This window comes from Elephantulus edwardii, unplaced genomic scaffold (genome assembly GCF_000299155.1).
Source record: "Elephantulus edwardii isolate Elephantulus edwardi_28Jun2011 unplaced genomic scaffold, EleEdw1.0 scaffold00076, whole genome shotgun sequence".
In the NCBI taxonomy this organism is placed as follows: Eukaryota; Metazoa; Chordata; class Mammalia; order Macroscelidea; family Macroscelididae; genus Elephantulus; species Elephantulus edwardii.
The window spans coordinates 7,163,792-7,188,951 of record NW_006399826.1 but is presented as its reverse complement, the minus strand read 5'-3'; positions in this window follow the sequence as shown (position 1 = coordinate 7,188,951).

The following is a 25,160-nucleotide window of genomic DNA, read 5'->3' as shown; positions in this document are numbered from 1 at the left end:
ATAGTTTGTTATGATCTACACAGTCAAATGCCTTTGCATAGTCAATGAAACACATTGTTTTTTCTTTCAGGGTAAGCAGTGCAAATTGACGGAATATGCCAAAGGGCTACCTTTGAGTCACTAGTATGTCAAAACCAAAGAAACCCATTGCCCTTGCATCGAGTTCAGTTCATAGCAATCCCACAGGACAGAGTAGAATTGCAACTTAATGTCTCTAAGGCTGTCAATCTTTATTAAAGCTTTAATGCTACCTTTTTCTATCCCAAAGTGGCTGGTGGAATAAAATATCTGGCCATCCTGTTAGCAAGCCAATCACTCTTAAGTGATTAACAGTGGAGTTTGAAACCAGTAATCTAGAAGAATGGTCCTCAATCAGCTGATTTGGCTGAGCAGAGAAGGATGTGACTGGCAGACAATGAAAATAAACAAGAGGTAGGCAACAGCTCAAAGTAAAGCAGTGATGCAAAAACAAAACCAGAGTTCACACAAGAAAGGAATGGGAGATGAAATTTGAGGTCAGAATCTATACACATAAGAGAGATGCCTTTGGTTTGAGGACCATGGAGGGCATTCTTGATCACAAAAGGAAACTGCCAATGAAATGTTCAAAGGCAAGTTCACTGTGATGGTCTGATGGAATATAAATACTTAAATTATTAAACATGTCTAGCTCTTCAGAAATGTAAAAAGACAATGGTGAAATGGAAATGTGGAGCCAAGAAAAGAAAAACTGTATGTGAGAGAGTTAAAATTAATTGGAGGTTATTTTCAAATGGAAAAAGGGAACAGAAAAAAAATTCAAGGAAATAGAAATATATATACCTATATACACAGAGGCTCAGGTGACCTGGTTCTTGTGGAGTTGCACTGCTAATCCAAAGGTCATTCCTCTCAGACTGTTCAGTTTTATCAGGAGAAACATGAGCAAGCTCTTTCTGTGAAATCTCTTCCTGTGCAATTTCCTTGAAACCTTAATGGAGGATCAGTTATGCGTTGGTTCTGATTCTAAGGCATCATCAAGCAACTGACAAATCTTTCTTACATGAGTCACTGATCTATCTGTATTGGTCTTCCCACTCACACACTCATTTTGACACCCATTCATAAAGAATATTTAGGAAGATTACTAAAGATAAAAGGTGAAAAAGATCTTGTACATACCATTATCATGATCAAATCTGTATATTGATATGTTTATTGTTCCTAGTATATATTCTGCAATAGGTGTCAAGTTTAAGTTTGAACTAATAATCTTAATAATTATATAGTACTACAGGAAGTCTCCTTGGAATGTTTATCCCAAAGTATCTCATACACTCATCCATGTGCCAGTTGAGGATCCTCTTTAATTCAAGGAATAGAAGTCACGGAAAATTTAAGATGTTGCACCGCAATCTGAAAGGCACGTGGTTTGAATCCTTCAGCTGCTCTGCAGAAAAAGGATGAACTCCTATGCAATTTACTGCCTAAACCCCCGCTGAAGAGTCATTCATGAGTCATTTCTGCACAGAACAATAACAGTCTGACCAGAAGCACCTAAGATTAAAGGCCTGGTGATCTACTTCTGAAAACCCAGTTACTGAAAACCTTATTCTGATGTAGTCAGGGTCACCACAAGTTGAAATTGATTTGATGACAACTGGTTTAGGCTAGCAGGGGCGGGGAATAAATTACCAAGGCAAAGCTTTGCATTTCTGTCTTCTTAAATTCATGAAGCATTTGCTTAAGAAGAGCTGCCACGTAGGCAAAGGGTAGAACTTCTTTCCTGTCAGCTGTGTCCCATTATCAGTCTCTTTTTTTCCTAGCACCATCAGTCCCAGGAGCCATCCATCTTCAGCTGGAAAGATTGCTTTATTACCACATTCATCAATTTGTACTCTGGGCCAGACTTAGAAGTGACTTGGAAAGACAAAACTGTTACCTTAGTAATTGAATATGAAAGTCTTATTAGGATCCACTTTCACTAATCTGATATGAAAGTCACTAATGCGATATGACTTTAACACTGTATAAGCAACAATAAATTCTGATATGAGATGAATATTAATACAATGCAATGGGATACTGCTAATATGTTAATGTGGTGAGATATTACTAACAAGATTTGAGGATCTTTATTGAAAAAACTTAATATTACTTTGCAATAACTCTCTGGAATTGCAGTTAACCTTGTTCCAAGAGATCCTGTTTCTAAGTTTTAGGGATAAATCATTTGCTTTTTGAGTCATAGGCAAAATAAAATGTGAATTATTTTGATGGCTCATGCTAAGAAAAGTTTGAAATCAAGTAAACAATTTCTGTTTGCAATTGTGAGAGTCATTGATTGAATTTTATAAATCATATTAAACATAAGTTAGGCAACAGTTCAAGCAAAAATACGCACTTCTCCATTCACTTTGGAAATGAATTATGGAAGCTTAGTGACTGAGGATTCAGCTCCTAACAGAAAGATCAGTGGTTGAAAAGCACTAGCATTTCCACAGAAAAAAGATGTGGAAGTCTCAGTCTAGTTCCCTGAAGATTACAGTCGTGGAAACCTTGTGTGATAGTTCTACACTATCTACAGGGTCACTGCCTGATACTCAGTGAAGTTTGTATTGTTTTTGTACTGTTTTCATTCTAGATGAAAAATAAGCAAAAGTGAGAAGACATGAGCTCTGATAGAAACAGGAATATATCTGCTGCTCTTTCAAACATTCCACTGCATTGTCCTTCCTTTTCGCACTGTTTTGTTATCTATTCTAAATGGAGGCAACTCTAGACTCATATCTGCTATGATACTCCTACTTCAGAAGATTTAGGGGCAAATTAGTGAATATTTGATCATAGGATATAGGAATCACTGTCATTTTACTCTAAGTTCTGACAAGTTTTATCGTTTTAATTTTGTCACTAACAACATGTTTAGAACTCACAATGACATATATCATGACACCAAGGCAGAATATAACTGACATCAACATCCAAAAGATAGTCAAAATGCCCACCCTTTAGATTAGACATTTAGAATTAAGCAAACCTGTTCATAGGTAGCCTTTGCCTTTAAAAGCATAGTGAATTAAAATTCAAAATTGCATCTCCAACTTTAAAATGCATAAATTATTCACTTAAGGAATTTGTTCATATTATCACTATTAATTCAATCAGCTGTATAAAATTTTGCCAATCTAATGCTCCATGAAAATGTCAGAGTTTATGGTAATAAGGTCCAATCACCCTTATTGTTAAATTCATTAATTTTTTATAAACATTTTTGGAGCAAGTAAATATAGTTATAGATGCATAGAAATTCGCTCAGTGGATGGCTAGGAGTAAATCTATTGATATAAAGTAAGTTTAATTATGAGTCACCAATGTTATGAGTTATGATGTTGATGAAGGATATTGAACATACCATGGCTAAGAATGACAGAAGAAGAATAGATGCCTTCGAGTTCTGGTGCTGGAGAAGAGTCTTGAATATACCATGGACTGCCAAGAAAACAAATAGGTCTATTTTGGAGAGGGTGAAACCAAGTCTCTCCTTGGAGGCTAGGATTTTGAAGCTTCACTTCACTTACTTTGGGCACATGGCCAAGAGAGATCGGTCATTGAAGAAGGACATAATGCTCTGAAGGGTAGCCTGATAGAGCAGGAGCCGGATTGATACTATGACTGGGACAATGGAGGTTAGTGTGTCGGAATTAGTGAGACTGGCTCAGGACAGGGGAGTGGTCAGAGCTGCTGTACATAGGGTCACTATACATCACAGGTGACTCAATGGCACATAGCAACAATAACATACTATGACAGGTTTAGAAGCAGGAGTGACATCTACTTCCTGCCTCTGGAAACTCTATGAATTTTGATAAATGTCAACAGTTGTAGAGGGGCTTGAGGCCTTTTGGTCATAGGGTTGCTATGAGTCATGCTTGACTTCAATGCAATCAACAACAACACACCATAGACTACAAGAAGGAACATTTGTCTTCTAATAAGTGAAGCCAGAATGTTCCTTAGAGTAACAAGATGGCAAAGCTTCTCAAGCACTTTGGATATTTTGTCACAAGAAGCCTGTCCCAGAGAAAGTTATCATGCTTAGTTAAGCATAGAAACCAGTGAAAAAGAGGAAAACCCTCAGGAAGATTAATTAGTGCAGTGACTGTAGTGATGGGTTCCAAAAGAGCAACTGTTGCAAGAATAGAGTAGGATTAGGCAACGTTTTTGTTCTGTTTTACATAGAGTCTCTGGGAGTCAGAACTGACTTGATTTCACCTAACAACAATGTTAACTAATGAGTGATGTATTGTTGTGGTTGTTGTTGATTGCCTTCAAGTTGAGGACAACTCATTGCGACCCTATAAACAAAAGGCCTGAAGCTCCTCTACAACTATGGACATTTATCAAAGTTCATAGAGTTTCCGGAGGTATGTTATTTAGGAAGTGGATGCCACTCCTCCTGTTTCCAAGAGTGTTGTATAACAAGAAAAACAAATGATATGTAGACCAAAAATGTAGAAGGATTTGTGAAAATTTAGGCCTAGTAGTTGGTAGTGATGGATACCACTGGTACACACATAGATCAAATTAACATTAGTATTGTGGTTTCTTATTCAAATTCACCACATTCTCTACAGGAGAGGGATAAGTCCTCTCCTCCCAGAGGGAGGAGAGAGCCTCTGAAAACCCACTGAAAGGTCAACTACAAGTCTGTTCCTACTCAACAGTACACAACAACAACCACCTCTGTAATGATCAATTTTGTAATTTCTTGAACAAAAGTCAACAGAGCCCTCTCCATGCAGCCTCATACCGAAGAAGTTTGGACCATCAATGTACCAAATAGTAAAACATGAATCACGAGATAAAGGTCATAACTACACTATAGCAATTACTATCTTTGTTTCATTAGCAATTGGAAAAAGACAGTTAATAGTAGTAAAATTATTTCTACACTTTTTTTTCAATTGGGAGAAAAAGATGATTGAAGTGTTGAGAGCATGGAATTACTATTGATTTTTACTGCCTTATTCTTGAACAGAAGAAATAACTACTATGACAATATGAATAAGTTATTGAAGGCTGTTTTCCCCCTCATCTTATAGATTATATTTTGGCTGTAGACTATGTTCTGCTATTTTATTGTTAGGTGTCAGTTTCAATATATTTAGACTTTCTGTGTAATCCTCCACACAATCAATGATATGTTTGAGTTCTTTATTTCAGTCATTGTGTAAATTTAGCTCATTGAAAAGTTCGTTCTTGATCTGCTTTCTATTTCATTAGTGTGGTATACTTCTCCAATAACTGGTTCAACTCTATAAACTGTTCAGAAAAGCAAGAGAGAGTATCAACACGCTTCTCTCTAAGGAACGTCCTCTCACAGACAAGACAGATTTGTTCATTATTTTGCACAGCCTTATACCTGTGAAGGGGCTCTGGTGACTTAGTAGTAAGAAACTTAGCTCCATTCTCCAGTGACATAGTTTGAATCTCTTAGCTTTTCCAGAGGAGAAGGATGGGCAGTCTCTTTCCATGTAATTAAATGCCTCTGAAAACCCACTGGAGAGTCAGCTATGGGTTGATTCTGACTTGATGGCGTATAACAACAACAACTATACCTGTGAGGAGCTGAATGTCAAAGGGACCAAGGTGAGCATCATGTAGTTGATGTACTAATTCAGCCAGTGGATGGCTGGTTTTCTCACTCGTTCATTTTACTTCCCCAGGGAAACATAAGTAAATGAGGAGGCAAAAAGGCTTTCCTGACACTTCTGACGGGGTGGACGTTCCCATTGTGTGGATTATTGCCAGAATGATATTACGGACAATAAGTGAACTTCACCGGCAGTGAGTTAACGTACTGTGAGCCTTCAGGAATTTTAGTGGTGACAGTAAAAAGATAGGCAGTGTGGTAGGTTAAAGAATTATTAGCCTAGAAGAAGAGATGATTTTTTTTTAATAGAGTGACTTAGTGATAGGGAATTGCACTACCACCCAAAAGGCAGGTGGTTTAAAGCCCCCAGTATCTTCACAGAAGAAAGCTGGGTAATCTCCTTCTGTGTGACTGATAGCCTCTGAAAGCCTACTCGAGTGTCAGGTATAAGTTGGTTCCTACTTGATGGCGATAACAACAACAAAGAGCATAGGTTAGTGAATGTATAGATTCAAAGAAGAAATTTAATGAGACAGCACCTTATTTTTGGCCAATAGTGCACAGTCCTGGAGCAGGTAATTAATTGCCCTAGGACTTTCACTGTCCCCTGACAAAGCCATTCATCTTAATAGGTGCTTTGTAAAATTTCTAAACACTTTCAAGGGTTGGTCCCTTCTGTGAACCCTCTCACCCTGGAGGAGACTCACTCCCATACATCAGCTCTCTCACATGCTTCTATGAAACTGATGTAAAGTAAAGTTCTTGTCTCTTAGCATAGCAATAACGTTTAGCAGAAACAATGATTTGCAATGTAAAATGACTCAATTCTGAAGTGAAACATTTTCTCCCAAGTTTTATTTGACTTTGAAAGCAATTTTTAAAGTAAACTCAATTAATCATATATGCCTCCTAGATTCTTTTCTTGAAAAATTAATAAAGCTTTGTTGTTACTGCTAAGGGTTTTAAAAATTCTGAATAAACTAGGAAAAATAATCATAATCACAGAGTCATGAATCTAAAGCAGAAGAGACCGTATTTACCTTCTCTATTTCACCTCCCTCAGTGGCAGATGAGAACAACATTTGAGGTTCAGAAGATAACTGGTTTGTTAGTGGTTTCGTTTTTTAATTTGTTGTTGTTGTGTACCATCAAGTCCAAACAGACCCATAGCTGACCCTCCAGGGGTTTTTCAGAGGCAGTTAGAAGCACAAGAGGAGATCGCCCTGCAAGAGAAGACCCTTCTCCTGACCTAGGTAACGAGACCTCCTGTTAAGTTACCAATACCAAAATTCTATTATTTTTTGAGAGAAGAAGTATTAGAAAATGAGTAATATGTTTTTGTTTATTTGCTTGTTTTACCATTTCTCATTGTTGTTGTTGTTATGTACCATTGAGTTGCTTGCGACTCATAGCGACCCTATGTACAACAGCACTAAACTCTGCTCTGTCCTGTGCCAATCTGTCCTGTGTCTCTGACGCACCCATTTCTGATTACCCCAGTCACTGAATCAATCCACCTTATAGAGAGCCTTCCCCTCCTGCGCTGCCCCTCCACGCTCCCAAGCATGATATTCTTCTCCAAGGACCAGTCTCTCCTTACAACATGTCCAAAATATGTCACACGAAGCCCCAGAATCCTTGCCGCCAAGGAGCCACCCAGTTTAACCCTTTTCAAGATGAATCTGTTTGCTTTCCTAGCAGTCCATGGTATTCTCAATACTCTTCTCCAGCACCGCAGCTCAAAGGCATCAATTATCCTTCTATCCTCCCTGGTCATTGTCCAACTCTCTGATACATAAAAGTGATCGCAAAGACCATGGCCTGTATCAGACGCACCTTAGTCTCCAGAGAGACACCATTCCTCTTCAATACTTTGGAGAGGTCCCTAACAGCAGACTTTCCCATGGCAATATGTCTTTTAATTTCCTGGCTACTGGTGCCAAGAGTGTTGACTTTGGAGCCAAGCGGACTAAAGCTGTGTACAATCTCAATCTCTTCACCATCCATCCTGATGCTGCCAATTGGTCCAGTGGTGAGAATCTTTGTCTTCTTGACATTGAGCCTCAATCCATATTGGAGGCTGCAGTCCTTGACCTTCTGCAGCAGGTGCTTCAGGTCCTCCTCAGTTTCAGCAAGCAGGGATGTGTCATCTGCATAACACAGATTGTTGATACATCGTCCACCAATCTTGACCTCACATTTCTCCTCATAGAGCCCAGCCTCCTGGATAATCTGTTCTGCATACAGGTTGAAAGGTATGGAGACAGGACACATTCATGGCTTTTTTTCTATCTCATTGCTATCCTGCTGTAACTGACTCATAGCTGACCCTCCAGCTGATCGTCTTGTGCTGGTTTTTAGAAGTACTGGTTTTTAGAGGGTATAAACGGCACAAGAAATTGTCCTTCCTTCTCCTATGAAACAGTCGATAAATTCGAACGTCTTGCCTCTGGCTTGGCGTTTTAAAGCTTTACCCAAAAGATGAATAGAAGAGGGTCTATAAATATATCAAAACATCAACTAGAGATGGAATTTGGTTTATATTAGAACACATCTTTATATAAAATCTTTTTCTTGCCTAACGTGCCGGTGAGATAAGATGTCAAAGAAGAACTGGTAAGAACCACGAGCAACTATACTAAAAAAGAATGTAGTTCTTATTATTTTCTGCAGGAAGCCATGGCAATGTGGTACATAGGGAGTCAGATTGCTCATCTATAAGAGGTGCCTTTCTGATAGCTCGAATCCAACAGTTGTTTCTTGGGATAAATATGGACAATCTCCCAGGCAATGTACAGTCTCAGAAACCCAATGAAGTCTAGGCTTTGCTTCTGTATGCACACCCATGAACTGAATCACATTTTTATATAGAGATGAGGAAACAGAGGCCTAAAGGCTGAGATAATAGGCCAAGTCATGGATCTAAGGTGAAACAGAGCTCAAAATGGAAACTCGACCCTTAAACACCAGAGTTCAATTTTAAAAATTCACAGCCTCCAAAAGAGGTCTTAAATCCTTCTGTATGACAAGTCGGTCAAAAGTCACCTAGTGTCAAATATATGGCTATGCCCAAACTTCCCAGAAAAAAAAAAAGCAGCTTCAATTTAATTGCCTAAAAAAGATAGCAGAAGAGATAGGGTTAGGACCCAAGAGAAAGTTTCCTTTCTAAAAAGTTATTGGTACGCCTACTTCACTTGCTAGTCATAGTCCTAGAAAAGCGTATCTGTAGAGTTGTGTGTCATCATTGCTTACTTTTGATGTTTTTGGTTTGATAATGGGCTATTCATCCAAATTAAGGCAGCTTCTATTTGTAGAAAGAGGATTACACTCCAGCAGGTTTGACAGCAGAAACAAAGTTATAGAATGCCCTAGTATCCACTAAGTCACAGAGAGACTATAGGTAGTGAAGGCTTTGTTGGCAAGCCATGAATAAATTGCATAATTACCTCACATGCCAAATATGAGTAGCTGTAACTATTATATCAAATTGTACATAGGTTAAATGAGATTTTAAAAAAATAAAAGTTTCTAACACATTGCTTTTCTGAGACAGCACCCAGAGATCTGGTGGAAATTCTGGCTTTTTTTTTTTTAACCTGATCATCCCGAACTTCTTAAATGCTTGCCAAAGGGTGAAGGGTCTGGTGATCAGCCTGAGCTCTGAGAGTAATACAGGGAAGAATGGAGCATGAGTTGGACTGGCATCTCTTAGGCACAGCCTCGAAAGTCATTTGGCAGAAGGAAGTGCAACTTTTACACTTAGAGAAGCCAGGAAGAAAATAGACACGGAAGTGAAGGAGTCATTGTTACATGTGACCATCTGAGAAGATGAAAGACAAGATCACAGGAACTGTGGCAAGCACTGGTTTGTTAAATATGAAAAGTAACTAATTTTAGTGAGAAACTTTCTTTGGCTGCAATTACAGTCGTCTGAAACTAGTTGTTGATTCAAAGTCAAGCGTCTGTAGTGTTAAAATTATTCATGATGGAGGGGGGGTGATCGCCCAAGTCTCCCGCCTATATAAATATGTATGGAGGGATGTAGGGTGTTTGTATGTACAATAGAACGGCAATGACTCAAGCTTTTCTCCTAGACATCTTCCCATAACCACCTACTGCTAAGTCATTTTGTAATAACATGATGGATGAAAAAATATCAGAGCTGAAATACCAACTTGCTCTGCCAGAGATGCTGCTTTAGATAGTAAAGTGGAGGAAGAGGCCAACTTGAAAAGGTTAATGCCTCGCTCCCTGCTGCGCAGGACTTCTTCCACTCTCCCTGAAAGTGCTTATAACAAGCCAAGGTCTCTAGAGGGAGGAGGATAGTGAGGGTCTTCAAGGCAAGATGGGAAAGTATTACATAAGCAGGCTACGGGAACTAGGAAGATTCAAATGTCAGAAGAACTACCACATAGAATCATTAACTTTGCTTTTTTCCACTATAAACTATAGGAAGGCTCAAATAACAGACTAAAATATTCCCTCAGTAAAATCTCTTCATTTGTAATTAAACTGTCCGAGAACAAGCAGGTGTTTTTGGAATGGCAAGCCTCTAATCCTTCTGGTATACAGATGGTCTCTTTTCTGACCTCCTGACTTAAAAGCTGTAGAATGTTTCTTACCTCAGTGAGGCAATCTTTTCTTCTAGGACTTTGTGACTTAAATGTAAATCTTTATAAAAGACCACTTCCGTACTTACTGATCATCTGAAGGCCATTTTCTTGACAGACGAGACAAGTCAGCCATTGTTGAGATTCTCCTTGGTAGTACAGGGAAAACAATTTGGATTTTAAAGTCTGAACAGCAAATAAAACAATATTCACATTTTAATTTTAATGACGCAACTATGAGTGTGTGTGCATGCAAGTGTGCATGTGTGTTTATTCTTTTGTTTAAAATGTACATAGATTTTAAACATTTTAATCAGTAATTTTTTAAGTGTATACATATTGACACAAGGTGATTTAGATATGTACTTAATGCTCTATTATAAGAATAATGTTGTATATTTACCCCTTCTCAGCCTAGTAACCAAAGCCTTCTCCTATTTTATTTTAGTGTTACAATATGTTTCAGTTCAAGTTTTGTAGGTGTCTCTTTGAACACATGCTTAAACAAATGCTTCCTATTAGATGATAACAAAAAGAAGAAAGCATGTATCATAAAGCAGAGACAGTTTGGATAGAAATAATCTATAACTAATTATAGATTAATTAATGGGTGAATCTCTACCTTTGTCACATTATGATATTCTCTTCATTACCCATTAACTGATCAACTCAAATGAGATATTTTAAAACATTTTCTTTTATTCAACAATTCTCTAAAAGTATTTTGTGAAACTTTCATAAATCTCTTATAAAGTTTATTATTTTTTAGAATTTAATTATAACTTGTTGCCTTTATAGAATTTATATTATCTAATTATCATAGAAATATGGAAATACCACTGCGTCTTATTATATTGATTGTTTTTGCTTGAATATTTTAAGTTTATCACATAATCTGAAAATAGTGACAGTTTCTTCTTCAAATTACTTACAACTTAATGTTCACTTTATTATTTAATCTTTCCTAAAAATCAGCCAACTGAATTATTCAGATTTTTTCCCAAGTCAAAATATGCAATAGTTGGGCATAAGCAGTCTTTGCATTTATTAGTCCTCTGAAAAATCTGATTAACCTACTCTTCCTCAGACAAAATAAAGATCTCCCATTTATAATTTGTGCTTATTTTCCCTCTTGCTTTTGTAATTTTAAACATTTAACATATTTTTAATTTATTTTGTTAAGATCATAAGATATTCTTTATGACATAGATATTTTAGAATTATGTAATGGTTGCTTCAGTGTAATAATGTTGGGGGCTTTTCATTCATAAAGCTTGCTTTAGTTGATAGAACTAAATCTGCTCCAGAGACATTTTGATTATTATTTGCTAGCATATCTTTCCCTCATTCTTTGAGCTATAAATTTCCTATGGTCTCTTTATGTTCTATGTTTGGTTAATTCATTTTCCCTTGCATTGTATACTGTTGTTGTTTACTGCCTTCGACTCGAGCATGACTCACAGTGACCCTCTGAACAAAAGGCCTGAAGCCCCTCTACAACTATCGACATTTATCAAAGTTCATAGAGTTTTTGAAGGCATGTTTTTTAAGAAGTGGATGCCACTCCTGCTTTCACCATTATCCTACAGGTACCAATTTTAATGTTGCTGTTGTTGTTATATGCTGTCCAGTTGCTTGTAACTCATAGCGACCCTATGTACAACAGCCCTAAACCAGGCTCTATCCTGTGCCAACCTTATTATTTATGACACACCTACCCCCATTCTCCAAGTCACTGAATCAATCTATATCATCGAGGGTCTTGTTGTCTTTGTCCCTCCATACTTCCAAGCATGATGTCCTCCCTAAAGACTGGTCCCTCCTTGCAACATGTCCAAAGCATGTCAGACATACATATTCAGAATCTTTGCCTCCTAGAAGCAGCCTGGTTTCACTCTCTCTAGGACAAACCTGTTTGTTCTCCTGGAAGTCCATGGTAGAAAATTTTAAGTTATATTCACTGTTTTCTTTAGGACACAATTTTGTCTCCTCTTTCTGTGTTCTTAGTATTGTTAGGTTCCATCTCGTTGGATCCTACTCATAGCAACCCCATACACAGCAGAATGAAATCCTGCTGGTTCCTGTTCCATCCCCACAATCTCTGCTGTGCTTCAAACCAATTGTTGTAACCACTGTATCCATCCAACTCATTAAAGCTCTTTTTTGTTGACCTTCTACAAAGCATAATGTCTTTCTCTAGAGACTGGCCCTTCTTAATAACATGTCTGAAATAAATGAGATGAAGTCTTGCTATCTTTATTTGTAAGAGACATTCTGATTACACTTCTCTCCAGACAAATTTGTTTATTCTTTTGGCAGGCCATTATACTCAATATCTTTCACTAACGCAACAATGAAAGTTTAAAATGAAAGACCTGGGCTGTTATTGCCCACCTCCATTGTCCTCATTGATTCTTTTTTTTGCTTTGAAAAAGTATTTTTTTTCCCAAAGAAGACATTCAGATGGCTAACAAGCACATGAAGAGATGTTCAAAATCCCTAACTCTAAGAGGGATGCAAATCAAAACAACTATGAGATACCATCTCACCCCAGTCAGAATAGCAAAATTTAACAGAACAGCAAACAACAAATACTAGTGAGGTTGTGGGGAAACTGTAACCCTTATTCACTGTTGGTGGGAGTGTAAAATGGTGCAATCACTATGGAAGGCGGTATGGCGCTTTCTCAAAAAGTTGCAAATAGAGATACTATTTGACCCAGCAATTCCACTACTGGGGATATATCCCAAAGAAACCATAACTGACATCCAAGCAAATATATGCACACCCATGTTTATCGCGGCTTTGTTTACAATAGCAATGAGCTGGAAACAACCTAAGTGCCCATCAACAAATGAATGGATAGAGAAGCTGTGGTATATTCATACAATAGAATACTACACTGCTTTGAAAAACAAGGGACTGATGCAATATTATTCAAAATGAGTGACCCTGGAGGATATTATGCTGAGTGAAGTATCTCAGTCACAAAAGGACAAATATTGCATGGTGCCACCGTTATAAAACAGGACTAACCTCCGGATTGGAGGCAGACTGAGAAAAATGTGTTCAATAATGTATACTGCATTGAAACAGATGAAGGAGAAAACTGTTTAAAAGGGATATGTTATAAGGTATTTTTGTTATGACAGGAGTTCAGAGTGAAGGCTGCATAGTGGAGTGGACCTGACGGGAGGGATTGTAAAACAATGAAAGAATTTTTCTTTTACTTTTCCAAGAGGGTACTGTACTAGGGGGAGGGTTGGGAGGAGAGAAAAGGGCAACAATGAATGAATGGAAATCCAAAGTCTCTGTAAATTTTCACTGAAATTAATAATAATTTTTTGTAAAGTATTATTTTTTTTCCTTTTTGCAGACTTAACTAAGGACTTTATTTTTGGTCATATGTAATATATTTACATGTTTATGGTGGTAATATGTAAGCATTACTTTAGTCTACCATTTTGCTGAAAATAATCACTCCAGACCCAGTTCTATTTTGAGAGAATCCAAAGCGTTCCAAATCATATTAACCATCTGTGTTTAGATTGACAGCCCGATGGTTACTCACAGAGTTAACAGAGCAATTAAAAGTCTGAAGCTGTTGTTTTCTTATAATATTATTGTTGCAGATATGTTATTTAATACTGATACACAAAGGAGACTTTTCGTTTTCTATTTTATGAGCACAAATATGAAAATTAAAAGAAATTGAGTGATAAATTTCAGAACAAATACCAAGTCTCTCTATCCCTCAGTAAGAGAATTAATCATTACCTAGGACTCATTAATCATTATCAGCACTCAGGTACTCAGGGGATCTCAGGGTAGGTTGTGGGTAGGAACTGTCATCGCCACCCTAAGGGAGGTGGATTGAATCCACCAGCTTCTAGAAACATAGATAATCTCGTCCAACACAATTTATAGTCCATGAACACCAACTGGACAGTTATGGCTTATTCTAATGTAGTGACAATGAGTGAAGGCTTTTCTGTTGTTATTGTTGTTGCATTTGTTTTAATAGAGTGCTCAACACACTTAAACTCACTCTCATTACTTTGGAGCCTGTTCTGATACAAATCAATCCTCCCTTGGGCTTCTGAGGTTGTAAATTGTGATAGGAAGAGAATAGAGGGCAGGCAAAATCATCAACGGCCAGAAGACTATTCCTTCAACTCAGCAAAGTGTCCTTAATATATTTGTAGTTTATCGTGTAAAGCAGGTAGACTGGGCTAATATTTATCAAATTTAGTTTATATAACTTTTGTTTCTATTCAGCTAATGGGGAGATAGAAGAGTAGGAGAAAATGGCAATGGAAATATAATTGCAATAAAGAAACTATGGATAAAATAAAGTTTAACCTTACTTATAACTGATAGTGTATCTCATTCTACTCAATAATAATGGACAAACTATATTTCAAAAAGGGATAAAATATTTCTTCATTTTTAATACTATCAAACAGAACTGATAACATGTTTTTAATGTCTGTTAAGATTTTAAGTTAATTTTTTTCTATGACCATGCTAGTATCTTCATCTAAGCAGGAGAACATCATTCACTAGGTCATTCCCCACGTGTTGATTTGGTGCTCATTATTTTCAGATTTCTTATATAACAGTTGAAGGATACATAAAGATGAATCATACTTGGTGTCCGCCTTCAAGATTCTTAAAATCCATATGCATAAATTTTATTGCTGATTTAATTTATGTAGACATGATATTAAAGAAGCTTGTAGTGAAATATCAGCTTTCTGACAAAAATAAAGTGTCTTGAAAAGTTTAGAGTAAAAGTAATGCTTTTTAGAGGAAAATCAAAGTTTTCTATTCAAGGTAATAATTGTTACAATTATTATTCCCCTTACTTGAATACTAAGTAAATTAGTGATGCCACAATTATTAAATCATTTGCCCAAGAATAAAGCATGTTGATGAATTAGTGTAGAAAATCTAGGTTCTTATGATTCCTAACTGACAGCATCTACTACAAAATGAAAGAAGAAAGAGAGAGTGAAAGAGAGAGAGAAAGAGAAAGAAAGACAGGAAGATAAAAAGACAGAAAGAGAGAGAGAAAGAAAGAAAAACTTGCGAATACGTAAGGAACTTCGGAGGAAACAAGAACAGATAGTAGTTTTGGATGGTATAATTTACCCATTATATTTCTCAACAAAGGCAAAAAAAAAAAATCACCTTGAAAGGTATTTAATGTTGTTAAGTGCCGTTGAGTTGCATGTGACTCATAGCGACCCTATGAAGGAGAGTCCTCGACGCTTGGGTGCCTTTCATCCTCTCTCCAGGTTCACAGGGTTTTGGAGGCAAGCTATTATGGAAGTGGATGCCACTCCTCCTTCCAAGCTTGTTTTAATAGGGGAGCTCCACCCCACTCTATGTCTGCATTGGGTAGCCAATCATTAATGCATTTGACACATCAGTGTCACTGTTCAGCCTCACAAGCAACCACAAGTGACCGCAGTATGGCAACTTGTACACCAGGGCTATACGACCTAGAGGAATGTCTGAACAAAAACAACGAAAGACAGGCCAGAGGACCGCGGATTCAAAGTCACCCACCTTTGGCTTGGAAGCATCACCTTCTGTCCACTGGGCCAGCTGATCTCTCTCTCTGTAGGTATTTGACTATAAAGCATAAATACCACCCCCTTCCAAGTGTAAATCCTTGTAATCAGGCTCTGACTCAGTCAGCATAGTGACCAGTATCAACTGCAATGCAAAGATGGTGTGAGCTGTGACCTCCATGACAGGAATGTAACTTAGACTTCCTGTGAAGCTAGAGCCAGGATTTGCCTGCTTACCAGACCTGTGTGCATGTATCTCCCTACTTCGTCTTCAATCACATCAGAATGGTAGCTTGAAATCAGTCATCCAGGAAGTATTTACACCATAGAAACCGCAAAGGCTTCAATACAGGGTTAGCTTTACAATTTTATTTTGTTTTATTTAGAGCTCAGCATGCCCCAGCACACGATTTGACAATTCTATTCCTTCAATAGAAGATACAACAAAATCAAGTGACCCTTCAAAACCAACAGGGAGACCATCTAAAGATCTGTTTCCTCACCTTGGCACTTCTGTAGATGGACCATGCTACCGACACAATCAAAAGCAGCAAACAAACACCATCAGGGGTTTTCTCAAACCCAGCCAGGGCGAAAATGTAATTAGTAAAAAATGCTAGGCGAGAGCATTGTGTGACCAGAACTATTCAATCAGAAAGTGCTGATTGAACATATATAAACACAATCAAAGCCTTTATTTAAATAGGGGTTACAGTCCTAATAAAACACAAAGGGAAGTAGGGGCATAGGCCTCCTCGACAGGTAATGAAAGAAAAAATTAAACTCATCCAATTACATCTGGGGAAAAATCCATTACCTATAACAGAGAGAGGACTGCCCCAGGAAAATTCAGATGCAAAACTAATAATGAAGGCACACTGTCCTTTCAACAGATTCTAAATGAGCTCTAATTTTCTTATATCCACCATTCCCAAACTATATAAATTTCAACTAAGCAGAAAAAAGTGACATGCTAGCACAATTGTTATTCCAAACAGGCCCAGCTGCTTGCTCACCTTAATTAGACCTAATCCCAAAAGGGAGCCAATCTTTCCTTATTTTCTTCTATGAGCTCACCTGATTTCCCTCAACTTTTCTAATAGATTTTGCTGTAACCTTTCAGCAACTGTCGTTTTAGATACTCTCTCAGGAATCACAGTTGTTCTGGTTCATTGGCTGAAGAGAACTTGAGTTCATGAGGCACAACAAGGTAGGAATTTGGGGTGCTGCTTCAAACGGGACAGAGGCAGTGGGGAAAATGGAACCTCATTAACTCACCGTGGGAGCCATGGCTCTCTCAAGTATATGTATATGTGCAAGAGCATTGTTAAGATTTGGAATTCTAGATTGATCAGCTGAGAAAGCGCCAGAGAGCATCCTATCCTGCCGTCTACTGAGTAGATTTAAAAATTACTTTCAAGTAAAATTTTCTAAAATATACTTTCAAAGGCCCACTCTTATCAGGAAGCTGAGGCAATCCTACTAATTGAAAGAGTAGTGAGTTAACCAACCCTTTTAAAAGTCTATCTCGACGAAGATGGCGATGAAAGTGAAGAACGAAGCCCCTGCCCCTCCCAAAACTGAAGCCAAAGCAAAGGCATTAAAGGCCAAGAAAGAAGTCCAGAAGGGCATCCACAGCCAAATAAAAAAATACCCGTACATCTTCCACCTTCAGTGGCCTAAGATGCTGAGACTCCGAAGGCAGCCCTAATACCCCCGGAAGTAGACCCCCAGGAGAAACAAGCTTGACTACTATGCCATCATCAAATTTCCCCTGACCACTGAGTCAGCCATGAAGAAGATAGTAGATAACAACACATTTGTCTTCGTTGTGGATGTCAAGGCCGACAAGCATCAAATTAAACAAGCTGTAAAGAAGCTCTGTGACACTGATGTGGCCAAGGTCAACACTTTGATTAGGCCTGATGGAGAGAAGAAGGCCTATAGGCCTATGTTCGACTTGCTCCTGACTATCGTGCTTTGGATGTTGCCAACAAAACTAGGATCATCTATACTGAGTCCAGCTGGCTAATTCTATATACAAATTTTTCTCAAAAGAAAAAGAAAAAAAAAGGTCTGTCTCATGCAGCAATCCTGTTGCTGTCAGAAGTGTTCTGCTTTCTTGAAAATTATATTCTGATAATACAACATTTAGGGAATTCTGATGGCCTGGTAGGTATGGAGTTGTGCTTCCAACCTGAAGGAGGCAGTTCAAATCCACCAGCTGCTCCACGAAAAGATAGACAATCTCTTCCTGTGTCATTTGTAGCTTCTGAAAACCTGCTGGACAGTCAGCTATGAGTCAGTTCCACTTAAACAACATATAACATATGTTTTTTTCTTTTATTTTCTTTATCTGAATATGATGATCACCATGCAAATAGTCAGGAAATGGGTGAGACTAAATGAGCATGCTGCAATACAAAGGTCAGATTAAATATGTGTTGTTCATTCTTTAGTATCTTGTAGTAAAATACTAACCAAAGGAATTCTGAGAAGAAGATGTTCCTGGTGGACTGAGATTACGGAATTATGCATAGAGAAATTTAGGTTTAATCAAAACTCTGAAAGGACTATAATATAAAGAAAACAATTGGAAGAATAGGTAAGAGATTAGAAGGTATCCTGGGAAAAACCTAAAGGTGAGAAAAAGTGCCAAGAGTGAAAGGACTTAATAATATTTTACCCCCCTTTTGTGTGTGTGTATGTGGGAAGTTGTTTTTTGTTTGTTTTTTAACTACCTAGTTGGTACTGATCTCTCAACTGAAAGTTGATAGTACTTATTGCTCATATGATTTATATTGCTATATTGTCATTCAAATTTTGAATCTTTATTCAACATTTCATGCATATATATACATATCATAGCTTCTCAAACAGCAGCAAACTCCTGAGGGCAAGAGCAGCATATAATGTTCTTTATGTTTCCCATGAATGTATTATGCATTCCTCATATCCCCCAATGCATGGAATAACTAGACATAAAGTGCATTGATTAAAAGATGAACACAAAGAAAGAAAGGGGAATGGAAATGTAGAGAAATGGTGGTAAAGAAAAAGAGAGTGCAGCTGTCCAAGTGCATTGCTTGACCTGGTGGGGTCTGTTTGTAGGTACCTTGCATGGTCTGTGAGATACGACACAAGGAAAAATGATCAGTGCAAGAAAACCAGAAAACAAAAAGAATTTAGCACCCACAGATCCAATACACCTTAACTCAAGGTCACACAGATGAGTTGCACCGGGGGTCAAGCAGAGATGTTAGTGAGGTGTGGCAGATATGACAGATACCATAGGCAGCATGTGAAAGTAGGCATCACTGAGGCACCATGACAGCTGTCATCATTAGCTGTGAGGCAACACTCAGCAAGGTAATATTAATACTTTCATGTTTGTGAGCCTTTAGGGGTGAAAGCACACTTTGTGATCTTGTTTTGCCTAGTGTACACAGTGAAGAAACAAAGGTAAGAGAGACTTGAACACATTATAAATTACTTTTCATCAGTCGTGGGAAGAGAAGTACAATTTTAATTTCTATACAAAGCAATTACAAATTAAAGAGAAATCCATACCCAAGTTGATATTATGACAAAGTTATCTAAAACAATGATGTCAACTATTTAGATAGGGGTGTAATTATAGGGCTTGCCATATATGTATTATATACCTCTCAGCACTGGACAACAACAACCCAGAATTTTAAGAGAAGATTTATGCATATTTTACAGGGTTGGATCTCTCGCTTAGCACATCCAAACAAAAAGAATAAAACCCACTTCCATCAAGTTAATTCCCACTCATATTGTTGTTATGATGTGCAGTCGAGTCATTTGTGACTCGTAGCGACCCTATGTACATACAATAGCGCTCAACTCAGCTCTATCCTGAGCCAACCTCACTGTCTCTGACCCGTTGCCCCCCAGTAATGCAGTTATTATGTCAATTCATCTCATCTGAGGTCTTTCTCTCCACCCTTCAATGCATGGGTTCCTTCTCCAAGGGCTGAATCTGACCCTTTATTGAGTGGAACTAGCGATTTCATGGTTGATGTTGGACAGATCTTGGCTGAAAACAGAGAATACCAGAAAGTAACTAGCTTGTGGTTTATTGACTAACAAAAAATGTTCAATTGTGTGGCTTATAACAAATTGTAGCTAACAGTGAGAAAGATAGGAATCCCAGAATACTCAATTGTGTTGATGCAAAATCTATACATAGACCAAGAAGCAGTTGTCCAGACAGAAGACGGGGATATTGAATGTTTTTAAATCAGAAAAACTATATGTCAGGATTTAATCCTATTAAATTCGTGTTAAGGAAATCATTCAAACTAGGCCATACAAAGAAGAGTATGATACCAGAATTGGAGAAAAACTTATAAACAACTTGAGTTATGCAGATAGCACAAAATTACTTACAAAAAGTGAAGATTTGAAGTGTTTACTGAAGAAGAAAATGGACTACATCCTTTAATATAAGTTACATGTCAACATCAAGGACACAAAAGTATTCATCATTGGATCAGTAGGCAACATCATGATAAAATGGAGAAAATATTGAAATCATCAATAATTTTATACTTAGGTTCACGCGCAACACAACTGATAGTTGTAGTTAAGAAATGAAAATATGTGTTATATTGGGAAAATCTACTACTAAGGAATTCTCCAAAGGCTAAAGAACAAAAATATTAGTTTAAAAACTAAGGTATGCCTAATTTAAGCCATTGCATTTTTAATTGTTTTCTGTACATCTTGAATTTTGACAATGAATAAGGAAGACTAATGCCTTTGAATTTTGGTGTTGGTAAAAGTGTTGGATATATCACAGACTGCCCAAACAAAGAACAAGCAAATCTATTTTGATGAAGATGCAATCAGAATGCTCCTTATAGACAAGGATGATGAAACACCTCACATATTTAGGGCATATTATTAGGAGGTCCCAATCCTCAGAAAAAGACATCATGTGGGGAAAGTTAGAGGGTCACTGAAAGAGAGTAAGACCTTCAATGGACTACAGCATGATGAAGATTGTGAGAATGGCACAGGATAGAACAAGGTTTTCATGTATCATTTATAGGGTTGCTATAATTTGTCGTGGACTAGACACCACCTGACAAAAGCCATTGGCTTTCTAATGCTATCATTGTTGCAGGGAGAATTTTCCTACTTGTTTTGCACAAAGTAGCAATTAGGATTTGAACTGCGTAAGTTTTGGTTAGTAGCCCAAAATGTTACATGCTGAGCAAACACTAAGTTAACACATGAAGTCTTATCAGTCAGTGTAAATGTGTAGTCGAAGTGTGGAAAAGGGAAAATAAAATATTACAGGAAATCATGAAAGATATAGCTGAGAAGAGCCATAACTCAATAACTGTTGAGAAACTGGATGAAAAACAAGAACACAGGAATGACCAAGTGTGGAAACAGGGCGATTAGGTGTACTTAGTGGATAAAGACACAACAAATTGCCTAAGTTTAAATCTGGCTTTATGATATCTATCCTCTGTTGATGTGAGTGATGTGATTTTGAAATGCACTTTCAGGAAAGGTAAGGTTGCTTTCTTCATCCTCCACCAATGCCTTCACCCACACTCATCAAAGAGCTTGGCAAGAACCTTATCATTTGAGATACCCTTAGGTAGGTTGGCACTGTCTCTGTCTGAAAGATGTGAAAGTAAATACAAATAATCATGTACTAAACAGAAAAGGCAAAAATTTAAGAATAAACCGAGCAATAGAAAAAACCCTCCCCACACCAAACACACATACATGTAGTGGAGACCCCTAGATTTGCTTCCTTTTCCGGTTACATTTGAAAAAGGCCTTTATTAAAGAAAAGAAGACTTTTAATGATTAATTCAGTCAAAATCTCATGCTTCTCATACAACCATTTTACAAAACTAGTGTCACGTTTGAGCAAACACTTTTATTTCTGTCTCATCCTCAACAAGTTCAAGTGTACTTCATATTCCTGACTTTATTATTCATTTTCCGTCTCCTAAGTCCCTTCTCCAACCGTGCACCCATAACGCACTGTCAGTGTCACCTCTATAAAGCGGAACTTCAGTTTGGGCAAGTGTAACTATTCCCAGAGGAAGTCGCCAGACAGGCATTCGCTCAAATTAGCATTCAAAAAAAATTAAAAAATAAGTTGTCACATCTGTGTATGTGGGATGTCTTTGGGGTGTAGCAGGAGAGAAATGTATTCTCTCGAAAATCTGGCACTGAAAATTCCCACCTCCCTTTCTCATATTTTGTTTGGCTTCATCAAGCAAGAAGGCAGTGAATATATGCATGGTATGGGGATATAGAGAGTAGTCGAAGAGGAGGAGAGGGAGATGGGCATTTTCCGAAGATTTATCAGAAAAAAAAATATAATAACAATTACAAGCATCCTGCTATCTGACAAAGCAAAATAAGTGCATACCCCAGAACTCACACTCCACAAGACATTGGAAGGCAGATGTAACACCTCCTGAAAGAGTCACTCACCATGGGAGGAAGAGAGATAGTAGCAACAGTTGGACCGCTCATACATATTCATGACATTTGCAATCTGAGAGCTTGCTGATTTTAAACTAGCAAGTGAGCATCCGGGACAGACACAGTGACACAGTAGAAAGTAGACACAATTCCACAGTTTCCAAGATTGTCATAAAGATATAGAAGCCAACTTATAGCTAAATTCATTTCTAACCAGACACGATAAAGTAAAGGAATCAAACAAAAAAGCCAACCTCACTTTTGTGAAGTCCAACTCATAGATAAGGGCCCTCTCTTTGGTTTCCAAGGTTGTACTGTGTTATAGGAGACGGCCCAACTTCTCCCTCTGGAGTGCCTGTTGAGTTCAAGTCCCCAGTCTTTCATTTAGGAGCCAGACAAGTTATTTATTATACAAGCAGAGCTTCCATGGTAAAGAAAGTGGTGGGCACACTGATGAGTGAAAAGATTAATTTACCAAACCAAGACATGACACCTATTACCACAACATGTCCTTGCCTACAAGTCAGCTGACACTGTTAGTAGCCTAGGGTTAATGACATTGACCTTCCACATGGATTCAGTTGTATTTTGACGTATAACATTGAACAAGAGTTCGAACTGCAATGATCTACTTGTGTGAGGATGTTTGTTTTGGTTTGGTTTTTCCTGTTGCTTTTGATGTGAGGTCAAGTATTGCAAATATTTCCTTAAAATGCTCTGTGGTTCTAATTACCTCCAGTCAGCACTTTTTCTTTGCATTAATTCTGTAGCTTCCACAGAGATGCTTCAGCTCACCTCAACAGCAACAGAGGGGTAACATCGATGACGATGGCATCAATAGACTCGCCACAAAGTTATATAATCTTTAAAGTAAACACACATGACACATACACACAAAGAAAAATAAAGAAAAGCATAGTAAAATGGAAACTGATATTCTCTGAGAAATCACCGTTTACAAACACAAATAGTACGAGGGTATTTTCCAAAGAGAAAGACTGCAAATTGATGACTACCTGTTTATAATAAATGGTTTAATGGGCATGTTGAATCAGAATATAAATGTTTAAGATGCTATGAGTCTCTGAGTTCATCTCTGAGTTTTGCTTCAGACATGAACACGTATTTATTTGAAGGCCAAATACAACCAGAAAGCAGCACCATTTTGACCACTAAGGAGATAATTTCTCAATTTCTATTGTTTCTTTCTTTTCATTGTTCAGCACATAGTTTCTTTAAAAAAATTACCTTTGTATTTTATTTTGATTTTTTAAATTTGAATGAATTTCAAACATATTCATTTTCCATTCAACTTTTCATATACATTTTATAACATCAATTCTGAAACTCACAAATTAGCACACTTTTCTTACTTCCTCCTTTCAAATTTTCATTTCCATTCATTTTATATCCTACCCCTTCCTGCTTTCAGGATGTTATCCTTGGGGAAATGTTGCTCTTTTCTATTTTACACCGTTTCTTATTCTAAGGTGTTAATGCCTCTCTTGGGTTATTTTTTTACTGTAAAGACCAATAGATGATTTGCCTGTAAGTTGGTTCATAGGATGAGTTTTATTCAATGAACAAGCATAAGAAAAAAACTTTTTTGTAACATATATCTAATTACTATTTTTATCTTTAATTGAAAATATACTTTTAAGTGTGAAGTTATAACTTTTAAGATATTCAAAGACGTTCTCTAATTTATGAACCATCTTTTCTTTTGTATTCTCCCTCTCTTTTAGTGACACAAATGAGCTGTATAGAAACAATCCTGTTTCTTAGCCTCAAGGGAGTGTTGGCTGTACAGTATTTAAAGCACTCATATATTAGCCTAAAGGTCAGCAGTTCAAACTCCACAGCAGTTCCATGAAGGAAAATGTGGCTACCATTTAAATACAGACTAAAGCCTTAAAAATCCTATAAAGTAGTTCTACTCTATCCTAGAGAATCTCCAGGATTTGGAATCTCTACAGCAATGAGTTTTTCCTTCAGGCATAAAGTCATAACTGAGCAAGTCTAAATCCTAAGAAGAAACTATTGATATATTTAAACATAAGAAACTGATTATTTTTTCATCTGGTTAAAATGGACCAAATAATACTTTGACAAAAATTACAGATCATATACATTGTACCTATAATCCCATTGCTTATGCTAAACGCAAGCAACGTCAAATCTTCTATAGTATCTACAAACATTAGAAATCTACTTCCTATGTTTTTTATTTTCCTTCAAACTGAACTTCTATATTTTTCTTTCTTTTTCCTTTCTGTGCTTTTGTTCTCTATAGTCCAGGGTAGAACCAGGACAATGTACATTAAGGACATACAAGTCAGTGATTTCAGGATCCAGATTTTTTTTTTATCCAAAGAATATTTTTTTAAATTAATTTTAATGAACATTTACAGAGATTTTGGATTTTCATTCATTCATTGTTGCACTTTTTTCTTTACCCCCTGCCCCTCAGTTAGCTCTTCTCTTTGAAAAGCAAAAGATAAACTTCTTCGTTGGTATGCAATCCCCCCGACCCCGACCCTGACACTACCCCCCACGCACTCTGCTATGCAACCTTAATTCTGGATCCCTGTGATAATCATAATATGCTATCATATATCACTTTTAAACAGTTCTTTCCCTCATATGTTTCAATTCAGTATACATAATCTATCCAGGTTTTCTCAGTCTCGGCCCAACCCTGATGTCAGTCTTGTTTTACAGCAGTGGCACCATGCAGTATTTGACCTTTTGTGACGAGATACTTCACTCAGCATAATGTCCTCCAGGGTCACCCATTTTGAATAATATTGTATGAGTTCCTTGTTTTTCAATGCAGCGTAGTATTCCATT